At 40.7% G+C, this 10,149-nt stretch overlaps 1 pseudogene; it reads right to left on the bottom strand.

Moving 5' to 3' along the window:
* Nucleotides 1–7,463: 7,463 nt before the first annotated feature.
* LOC131750136 (tRNA-splicing endonuclease subunit Sen15 pseudogene) lies at nucleotides 7,464–7,980 on the bottom strand (annotated as a pseudogene).
* Between the last annotated feature and the right edge of the window lie 2,169 nt (nucleotides 7,981–10,149).

Raw genomic sequence — 10,149 nt, 5'->3', positions numbered from 1 at the left:
AAAAGACTGTGGGTTCAAGTTCCAATCGAAGTTTCGGTTGGGTTCAAGTCCTGGCACATAGGTTCAAGTCCCAATCTGAGGTGCACGGTTTCATTAACAGTGGAAGTTTCAGGCAATAGAGCAAGAGAATGAGGGATAAGTGCAGATTCCTGGGTCGGATTTTCTAAATTCCTACTGTTCTACAGCTGTTGGACCATTTGTGGGTGACCCTTCTAGAAGTCAGGGTGGACACCTCCTTGGGCTTAGTGTTCATTTTTCTAAAGACATTCATAGAAAAGCCTTCATCTCAATCAACAACAGGAAATTCATATTCTTTATATTATTAACAAGAAATAAAGATAATAAGAAACATGGGTCTCAAACATACTCTGTAAATCAACAAGCCAGCAGCACAATCGCTCCGTTGGCAGTGTTGAAAGGGGGGAGCTCAAGCAGAGAGCAGTAGAGTAAGGGAAAACAAAAAGGGTTACAAATCCACATCTCCCACCATCCTGGAAAGTTCCTGGGGAACTCCTACAATTCCTCCTTGACTCTGCCCAGCATCCTCTACTGCAAGACTGCCCCTTCCCTCCCAAACTAATTTCAATACCAGCATAGCAGTGCGTACATATCTAGATATCATAGCCCTTCTTGTTTGGCGTTCAAAGAAATTATGTGTAAGCTTTTTCGGAGGAGATACTAAGGTGTGTGTATTGTATTCCCCCAATATATAACACAGTTTCTAGCACCTAGAAAGTTCTCAATAAACATTTATTGACCTGAAGATCTCTAAGGAAAGAGAGTACTTTTCTCATTCAATAATCGCTAAAGGTTTATAGAAATCGGACATGAGGGGAAAGCAGTAAGTCACTAACTCATTTCATCAATTCACCTCTAACTCCTCAGGGAATTAACTCTAAGAAGTAAAGGTTTTTCTTTCCCTCATTAAATTCAAGCATACTTCCTAAAATCTTCAGAATCTGGGATTTTATATTAAGGATTCTTGGTTAAATGAATAGATTTTAGAATCAAAGAACTCAACAAAACATTCTACAGTTAACTGCAGCAGTAAGATCTAATAAAGAATTTTTCACCTTTTCTAAAAAGTGTCTTTCCATTTGATAGATAAAAGCTCTCAGGTTCCACTCTTGGAGATTCTGTTGTGTCTCCTGCATCAGGTTGAGGAAATGCCTCACGCCTGGGTGAGAATCTCTTGGCTGTCTCAGGAGTTGAACTGAGGTTCAGGAGACTAGAAACCACTTCCAGTATTTCCTTTATGAAAGCGACATGATCTTGGGTATATCTGTCAACTCTTATGCCTCAGTTTCCCCATATGCAAATTGGGAATAATAAATATGTCCTGCCTACCTAATCGGACTGTCAGATTCTATCACTCCTTACACCATGCCCAAGCATCACCTCAGCTGTTGGAGGCTTCCTCAGCACTGCTGCTAAACACATTCCCATTAAGAAAAATATTAGATGCAGCTGCAGTGGACTGCATATTCTAAAAATGACCACAGCAATATCTCTAGTTTCCACATACTCTTCCAGTATGTTTCCTCTCCCCCCATTGAGAGCTGGAATCTATTTCCCCTCCCCTTGACCCTAAACAAGTCTTTGTGACAGTTTCCACAAACAGAATGCATGAGAGCAGTGCTGCATAAGATTCCAAGTTAGGTTATAAAGGACTTATCTATCCATCCTTTCATCCTTCTATCCACTCATCAATATATTTTATTTTTTGGATGTATTTCAAAGTAAGTTGCAGACATCAATACACATCATCCCTAAATACTTCAGCATGCATGTTGCTAAGTAGAGCCCAATATTTGTTTGCAGTTCTTTTTTGGCAAAATGTACAGAAAGTGAAATACACAAATCTTACATGCCCAATTGAAGAGTTTTATTTCTTCGTTTCAGTCATTGATATTTGAAGTCATTTGTTACCATAGCATAACCCGGCCTATCCTGGCTGATTCATTCCATTGAATGTTGTGTTGCCCTGTGGTATCACACCCCCCCCCAGACGCCCTAAATCTTCCATCCGGTCTGCCACACACGCAGCCTGCAGTTGGTGGACTGGAGAGCGGAGATGGTCAAGGAAGTCCCCAGTATAGTGATGTGGTAGCAAAATGGGACAGTGTACGGAGTCATCGAAACGCAAGTAGAGATTAAGAAGTCTAAACTAGAAGACTGTGGTGTCAGAGGCAACTTGAAGACATGCAAGTATCCCTTCTCCCCATCCCCACCACCCCCAAGACCACCAGAAAATATTGGAAGGAGACCCTGAGCGTCCCCTTATACCCTGGCTGGGGATTTGAGCCAACCTGACTTTGTTGGTCCAGGTGATTACTCCCTCTTCCTCGAACACTTTCTTCGTTTGGCCCCCAGGGTCACCCTCTATCCTGGTTTTCCTCTCAGCTTCCTGGTTACGCCTTCTCAGACTCCAGTTTCTCCTCACCACTAAATGCTGGAGCACCCCAGAGATCAATGTCTGCATCTCTTCTCTTTCCCTTCCATACTTAGCCCCTTACAGATCACATCTAGTTCCATGGTTTTAAATACAATCAATATGATAAAAATTCTCAAATTTACGTTTCCAGCATGGATTTCTCCCCTGAACTCCAGACATCATGATCTGATAACCAATTTAACATCACTACCATTAAGTCTAATAGGCACCTCAAACTTAACATGTCTAGAATGGAACCTCTTATCATCCCCCCAACTTTCATTCCTCTTTCTGTCTACCCCAACTAGGTCACATTCATGGCAACTTTGCTCTTCCCATCGCTCCAGCCCAAAATCTTGTAGTCTCTCTCTCTCTCCCTCTCTCTCTTTCTCTATCTTTATCTCCATCTCTCTCTCTCTACTTATTACATCAAGATTCATTATTATCTTTACCTTTAGTATGTATACAGATTCTGATGACTTCTAGACAATTTTACCACTACTGTCTTAGCCTAAGCTACCTCCATCTTTCCCCTGGATTATGTCAATAGAGTCCTAGTAGGTTTCCCTGATTCTATCTTTGACCTCAACAGTCTAATCTCAACATAGCCTGAGGGATTCAGTCACACATAAGTCAGAACCCAGTATGCTTCTGCCTACACCTCTCCAATGGTTTCCCATTCACTGAGCTAAAAGTCCCTAACAAGCTACAAAACCCTACCTGATTTGGTCTCCCCTTACCTCCTAACCTCACCTCCTTCTATACTCCCTCTTGTTCACTGCTCTCCAAACACATGGGCCTCTTGTCTATTCAAGCACCCTCCTGCCTGTCCTAAATCAAAGGAATGTTCTGCTCACCTAATTAGAAGATGTAGTCAGTTGCAGCCTTGCTCAGAGATCAGCTATGTCCACAAGGATGAGACGAATTTTCTCTTTCTAGTCTGCAGACTTCAATACAGAGGCAACAATCTCCTTTTTACGGTTGCAAGGGGAGTTGTCACAGCTCTAAGCCTTGCATAGTCCCATGAGGGTGTCCGAAAGAGAAAGCAAGGGAAGTATTAGCCAAAGGGCTCTAATCTCAAGTGCCTCATCTTGTCAGGGAGGTAAAACTCTTCCAAAGGGCACCAGCAAAGTTCCTCTCATATCATAGTCCAGAGCATACCCACTAGCAAAAGGAACGTGATTACTGAGAACTAAAATATTTCCTGCCATATCAGTAAACAAAGGATGTTGCAGCCATCAAGCCATTACATTTCAGCTGCTGGGATGGTGACCTCTGAGGGAACTCAGGATGGAGACAAATGGGCTGCCCACCGCCAAGCCCATCTAGCAGTCAGCCCCTGCAGCCACCCCCATGGTGTACCCTGAGGAGACTCAGGATGAGAAAACACAGGATACTGGCCCCAGATAGCTAAGGTGCATATCAAAAGAATGATTTCAGTGAGTCCAGACTCTTGCATCTTCCCATACATAGAGAAGAACTAAATTTCTTAACTTGAGATATCTGGTTTTCTTTAATTAACAGTAATCTTTTGATGTTCCGAATACCTGGTCTTTGTTGCAAAAACTCCTATGTATCCTGATTCCCCCTCCCCCCTTGACTCTTTGGAACAGTTTTCTCAGTGTTATCTGAGATGCTGTGTCCTGAGCTTGAAGTCCTCAGAAAGTTCGCCAAATAAAACATAACTCTCCACGTTTAGGTTATGCATTTTTTTTCAGTCAACATTACCATGATAGTCACTATCTGTCTCACTGGGGCTGGGCATATTATGGTAACATCAAAGTAGACATTATAGGAGCAAGGAGGAATGGGGCAGCCAGCATCTCCTAGACACCACTGACAGGCCACTAGATTCAGAAAGAGGAACCCTGGACCCAATACTTGCTCTGCCATTAAACTTAACGACATTTATAAGTAATGCCTCCCTTGTAGATCACTGCTTCCTCATCTGCAAAATGAGGAGGTTGGGCTAGACATTGCCTTCCACTTTGAATTTTCTCTTATTCTGTGAACTTCCACGTGTCGTAAAGATCTGAGTCTTCCTATGTGCCATTCCTCATATATATATACATCTCCTAAAATGATAGAAATGCCAGGCTGTCTTTGATCATCTATTTTAAAAAGAGAAGGGAAATTTTAATGAGAACATTTTGTACTGCTCATTCCTGGCTGGTCTTTAAGAATAAAGGATCTTTTTCTACCATTACTGACATTTTAAAAACAGCCTTTCAGATTCAGTAATTAGGTCCCAAAATCATTCAGCATAAAACTATGGCTTCCCAACAATTATTCTAGTGAGGAACTTAGAATGACCTCTCATATCTGTGTTGCTAATGGTAATTCCTAGCCATTATCTTATTACTCAATTTAAATACAAGAAAATGGAAACAATTCTCTCCTTGAAACCAGGACCTCTGTCATTAACAGAATATAGGATTAAAATCTTTATATGACCATATGAGTAGGCTTGGCACCCTCTCTGAGGGTAACTGGTTCTGGGAAGCCATACAACAAACAGTGAGCTCCAAAACCTCCAGTGGAAGGCACAGGGAGATCGATCTATCTATGGAAGATGAGAATGAAAAAAAATAGAGAGTACTAAACCATGTGTTTTTACGTATTGCAAGAATAAAGCGACAAGTAAATCAATTGCTTTGCCAGAAAGCTCCATTTAGACGTATCTTAGAATCTGCACAAATCAGCCATCTTACTTCCTCACTCCCTCTACCTTTGGCAATGATTCACCTTGACTATTACCATTTGTCAGCCCTACCTCTTTGATTCTCATGCTCCTGCAACAGTAATTGCAAAAATGCTTAGAGATAGTAACACACAATTCAGCCCTCGGCCCTTGCACACAGAGATTCTTTCAGCTGACCTCTTACCAGAGTGGAATGGATATTGATTCAGGTAAGCCCTCTCTCAGCACCTGTTTTCACAGGGTGTGTCCACTTTTTACCCCCAGCCACTGTCTGATAGGGCCTTTGGGTCCATTACTGAATTGGTGACACAAAATGCGCACACCTTAAGCAAGTGTAACATTAAACATGCTGCTGCCTTCTGGTATTTATCAAAAGCTCAGTTTAGAGAAAAAGTTATGATGGAGAATGTGTAAAATCTATCCGTTTTATCCTTCCATCCAGATAGTCTAAGGTCCACTCTTGAATTCAGCTAGACCAGCAGGAATTTGTGAAATAGACTGTCTTTCGCCTTTTTCCCTTTCATATTCTCAAAGGCTTTCACTGACTTGGGCTTTGGTGTGACACCATCAGTCTACAATGAGAAACACAAGAGACATACCAGTGGAACCTCAGGTCTCTACACGGAGGAGGTTGAGGGCACTGTTGCATTACACAGTGTGCTCATCAGAGAGAATCCCAGAAGGAATGTTATTCTTGCCATAATATCAAAATGAATTGTGCCTCTCCTTAGGGATGGGTTTGTTTTTATTCTCATGTACTCTGAATAGTACAACCAAGCAAATGTTCCATGTCATTTCGTTTCTAGAATACTTACAGAACAATTTGAGGCCCATCTGTTTCAACAGTAACAGATTGTATAGTCTGAATTTTTGTTTTGCCTTCATTCCTGGCCCCTTTTCATATCTCCACCAGTACATTTCTTTCTTGTTTCTCACCTAATCCTATTTATGGTGTTTTAAAAAATTAAATGTATCCTTATAAATGCTTTAAATCATTGATGGACAATGGAGGGGAAGATTTTTATTCATTTGTTCAGGCAAATTAACATGAAAGTAAATCTTACCAAATTTTTTTAAAACATTTTTATTATAAAAGTAATACAAATAGAGAAAAACTAAAATATTGAAGAAAGACAAAGTCATCCATTTCCTGCCCTGCCATCCTATTATAACCAGTTAGTAATTTATTTTGTCATCTTTTTATTAGATACTTGGTGTGTTATTTATAGCCATAGTCATACACATTCATATACTTTTGTATCTTGTTTTTTGTTACTAAATACTTTCTCATGTTTTTCAGTAATTACTAATTTTTAATGGGTACATAACACACCATTCATTAGCTATATATGTTCACTGACTATCTCCCCAGACCAGTGGTTGGCAAACTATGGCCCTGTATTTGCAAATAAGTTTTATTGGAATACAGCCATATCCATTCATTTAGATACTGTCTATGGTTATTTTTGTCCTACAAACAGCAGGGCTGAGAAGTTGTGAGAAAGCCTATATGACCTAAAAAGCCTAAAATATTTCCTTTCTGACCCTTTCCAGAAAAATTTTGCTGACCCTTGTCTTAAACTTTTAAGTCATTTATAATTTGGCTTATTATATGCCCCAAAATGTCACTTGAAACATCTCTGTGCATATAATTGTTTATACTTTAGGCAACTCAATTGAGAGGTATTAACAAAAGTGGAAAAACTGGGCTTACTTAAGAAAGATGTTTTTAAGGTTAACACTGTCTCCTACTATCTCTCTTGTAATATTCTAGCTATGATACAGCACAGGTGGTGGTAATGAGAATGGAAAAAAAAAGACCCAGTACTCTTGTAGGTAGCAATTCTCTGGTCCTTATTCATCTAGACATGTAATTTTACACTCTGGAAGAGCATAATTTTAGTTTTGATTTAAAGTCAACCAAAGAGGGAAGTGACAGTAATTGCAACATGAAAAAACCAATTGAAAAAATACTTTCTATTGGGGATGAAAAAGCAGACTAAAGTAAACTCTCCAGGTGTCAAGGTGTACCTGAAATGCCATTCCAGGCTAGCTGTAGTGACCAAAAGGCACTGAGAGGGTTGAGTGAGGGAAAGAGGTGGCAGTCTCAACAATGTTCTACCCTTCTGAACACACCCTAGGCATAAACACTTATATACAACTATAATTAAACTGTCTCCAGATGAGAAAGGTCTAGAGCAACTACCCTATATTTCTGAATAAAATAGATTCTTCTACCTGGGAAAGTTTTATTCTTCAAAAAGAAAACTTATGGAATGGGACCAGCTAAGTCAACCCTGACAATCTCTGAGATAAAAGACAAATCAGGCTGAGGGGTCTCAATCCAATCTTGTGTGAATAAAGCAAGCATCGGGAAGTATAGGTGTCATCTTCTAAGGGAAATATTCTGAGGATCTGGCAGCATAAATCCATCAGTAAATTTGTACTAGACTATTGTGGAGTCAGTCTCCACTATGGTCAAAGTAAAAGACATCGGCAAATCTGGATCACCTTGCAATTTTCGAGATGCCTTCAAGAACTCCCTTACCCTGTTATGGCTGAGGGAAGCACTGACGGGTGTAGGTACCACAGTCTGTAACCCTTCTCCTTCTATCTCAGTACCAAGAAGGCAGATGAGCTGGAGATCTGGTAATCCCACACAGTTTACTTCATGCCAACTTTTACTCTCCATGAGGTCCAGGTAAACCAAGAATGCTATATAAACTTGGGTAGCATCTCCTATATCTAATTCCATCATTTCTAAATACTCAGGGTGCGTGCCCATCCAGGCGTCCTCGGGGGCCCATGAGGGGGCGCCGCCACCGCGATTGCCGCTCGGGTGCATATTGCTGCAGCCCGCGGTCCGCTAGGACTCGGCGCTCTCCTCCAGGCCCTGCCGTGCGGTTATCAAATTTTAAGAGGCATTTTAAACGTGGTCCTCCTTCCCCAAACCTCTGGGAGACATGATAACACACACAAGACATTCTGACGATTTCCTGGTAAGTGGCAACTAACAAGTGCTTCAATCCACAATGGTTCAAAGGTCTATGAGAAGGCTGTGTCTAAGAACGGTGCAGAGCTAATGGCCGGAAGGAAGGGGGTTACTGATTACTGGCCCAGAACTGGAAGGATGAGCACCAAAAGCAAGTATTGTGTGTTTAATACTTTTTGCCAAAGCCCAGCCTTAGCATGGTAAAGAGCAATGTATGAAAGACTCCAAAAGTTTGACTGAAGGAATATTGGTGGCACAGAATGCCACATCAGGCCAAAACAGACGGCATGTGATACCCATAACAATTCCACACAACCCTGAACCACCACCTTGGTTGACTAGATCATGCAACTGTCACATGTATAGATTAGGAAGCTTCACTTTTACTCAGAATGAAGAAAGTTTAAGGTTGAAAATGAAAAATAAGAAGAGTTGATAATATCAGCTGCTGTAAAGGAAAATATAGCTTGCAAATTTTTTAAAGGCTAAATCTTTAAATTCTCTGGGCTGAATATTGGGAGATGGGGGGGTGGAATCTACAACAAATGTAATTCAATTCTTGCATTTTATGTTGCTAAAATGACATTGCCTGATATTAAAAGTTCCTATAAAATAAAAAATCCTCATGAACAGCATCAGAAATAAAACCCAAGTCCTGAAAAATTGCACCTTCCAGCCCAGCCTCATTTCAAATCAAAATATGTATCTCTTTTATTCATAAAATGATACATATACTTACGAATAAAAGCCCAAAGCTGGGCATTCTGAAATGAGTTATCTAACCTCAGAAAGCAAATAAGATCATTTCCTTTCACATCTCTTCACTCCTAGCAATTACCTGACTGAATTTTAACCTGACTCTAAACAGGGAGGGGGCATCTATTTGCCCTGGCTGAATATTACAGCATCCATACACATTTTCATCCTTTCTAAAAGTCTATCTCTTAATAAGATTTTTTATTAATTTCCTCAAGCAGATTTCCACTATCATATATGCTGCTAATGCCTCACAAATGGCCTATGTTTTAGTGGTTACTGGTCATTATGTAAGGAAAGAGGGGAACATCTCCTTCTGTGTGACTCAATGATTTAATAATTATTAATGAGACATTATGCTTCTGTACATTTCTGACAGATGATTAAGTTAACATCATTCGTTCTCTGTGGTCTGGAAATGCGATGCCAGATGCCTACCCATGCTTCACACAATCAGAAAAGACAAATTAGATCATGGCAATATGGCAGCATTGTTGATTTTTTCAGTAATATTTACGATCTTCAGGTAAAATGTGAAATGAGGAAAAACATGTATGATGATGGAAGGTCCTTTTAATTGAAAGATTTTCCCCATACTCATTTGGAAGCAATTTATCTTGTAGGCAGTCGTGTTGGGATAACTCTTAGGCAAACTTCTTGAGCTGTGTCTTCTTGCATCAGGCTCTGTATGGCCAGAGGAGCTTCATTCTCACCCTTTGACTCAAGGCTCATTTTTGCCAATCCTTGCACACAGGAACTTTGGCCCACAGACCAAAGTTACATTTCAGAATCACCTTGAATTTTGCTTAATATAGATTCCCAGGCCTCCCCTAGCCCAATTAAACCAAAATCTCTTGAGGTGGTCACAAGCACTGGTATTTTATTTTTAACTTCAAAATGTTTCTAAAATACAGCCAGGATTTGAGAACCCCTGATATATACAATCTGCTGTGCCATATTTCACACATGGACCCAAAATTCTTTGACAGGTCTCCCGTTAGGAGGAGAGGTCTAGGGTCGGTCCCTCCTGTAGAATCGGCTCCATGATAGCTTGATCAATACATTAAGGCAAAAGTGACACCGTGCCAGTTTCCAAGACCAATCCTTACCAACTGGCAGCTTCTACTTCCCCCCTGTCTCTTAAGACCTCATTCTTGGAATCCAGCTACCATTCTGTGAGGAAGCCCAAGCAGCTGGCCCAGAGTCTAGCTGAGCAACCAGACTTCCAGTCATGTGAATGAGCCACCCTTGGAAGTGGCTCCTCCA

The sequence above is a fragment of the Kogia breviceps genome, chromosome 2 (genome assembly GCF_026419965.1).
Source record: "Kogia breviceps isolate mKogBre1 chromosome 2, mKogBre1 haplotype 1, whole genome shotgun sequence".
NCBI lineage: Eukaryota > Metazoa > Chordata > Mammalia > Artiodactyla > Physeteridae > Kogia > Kogia breviceps.
Note: the sequence above shows the minus strand (reverse complement) of the source record. Positions and strands in the feature narration are given on the sequence as shown.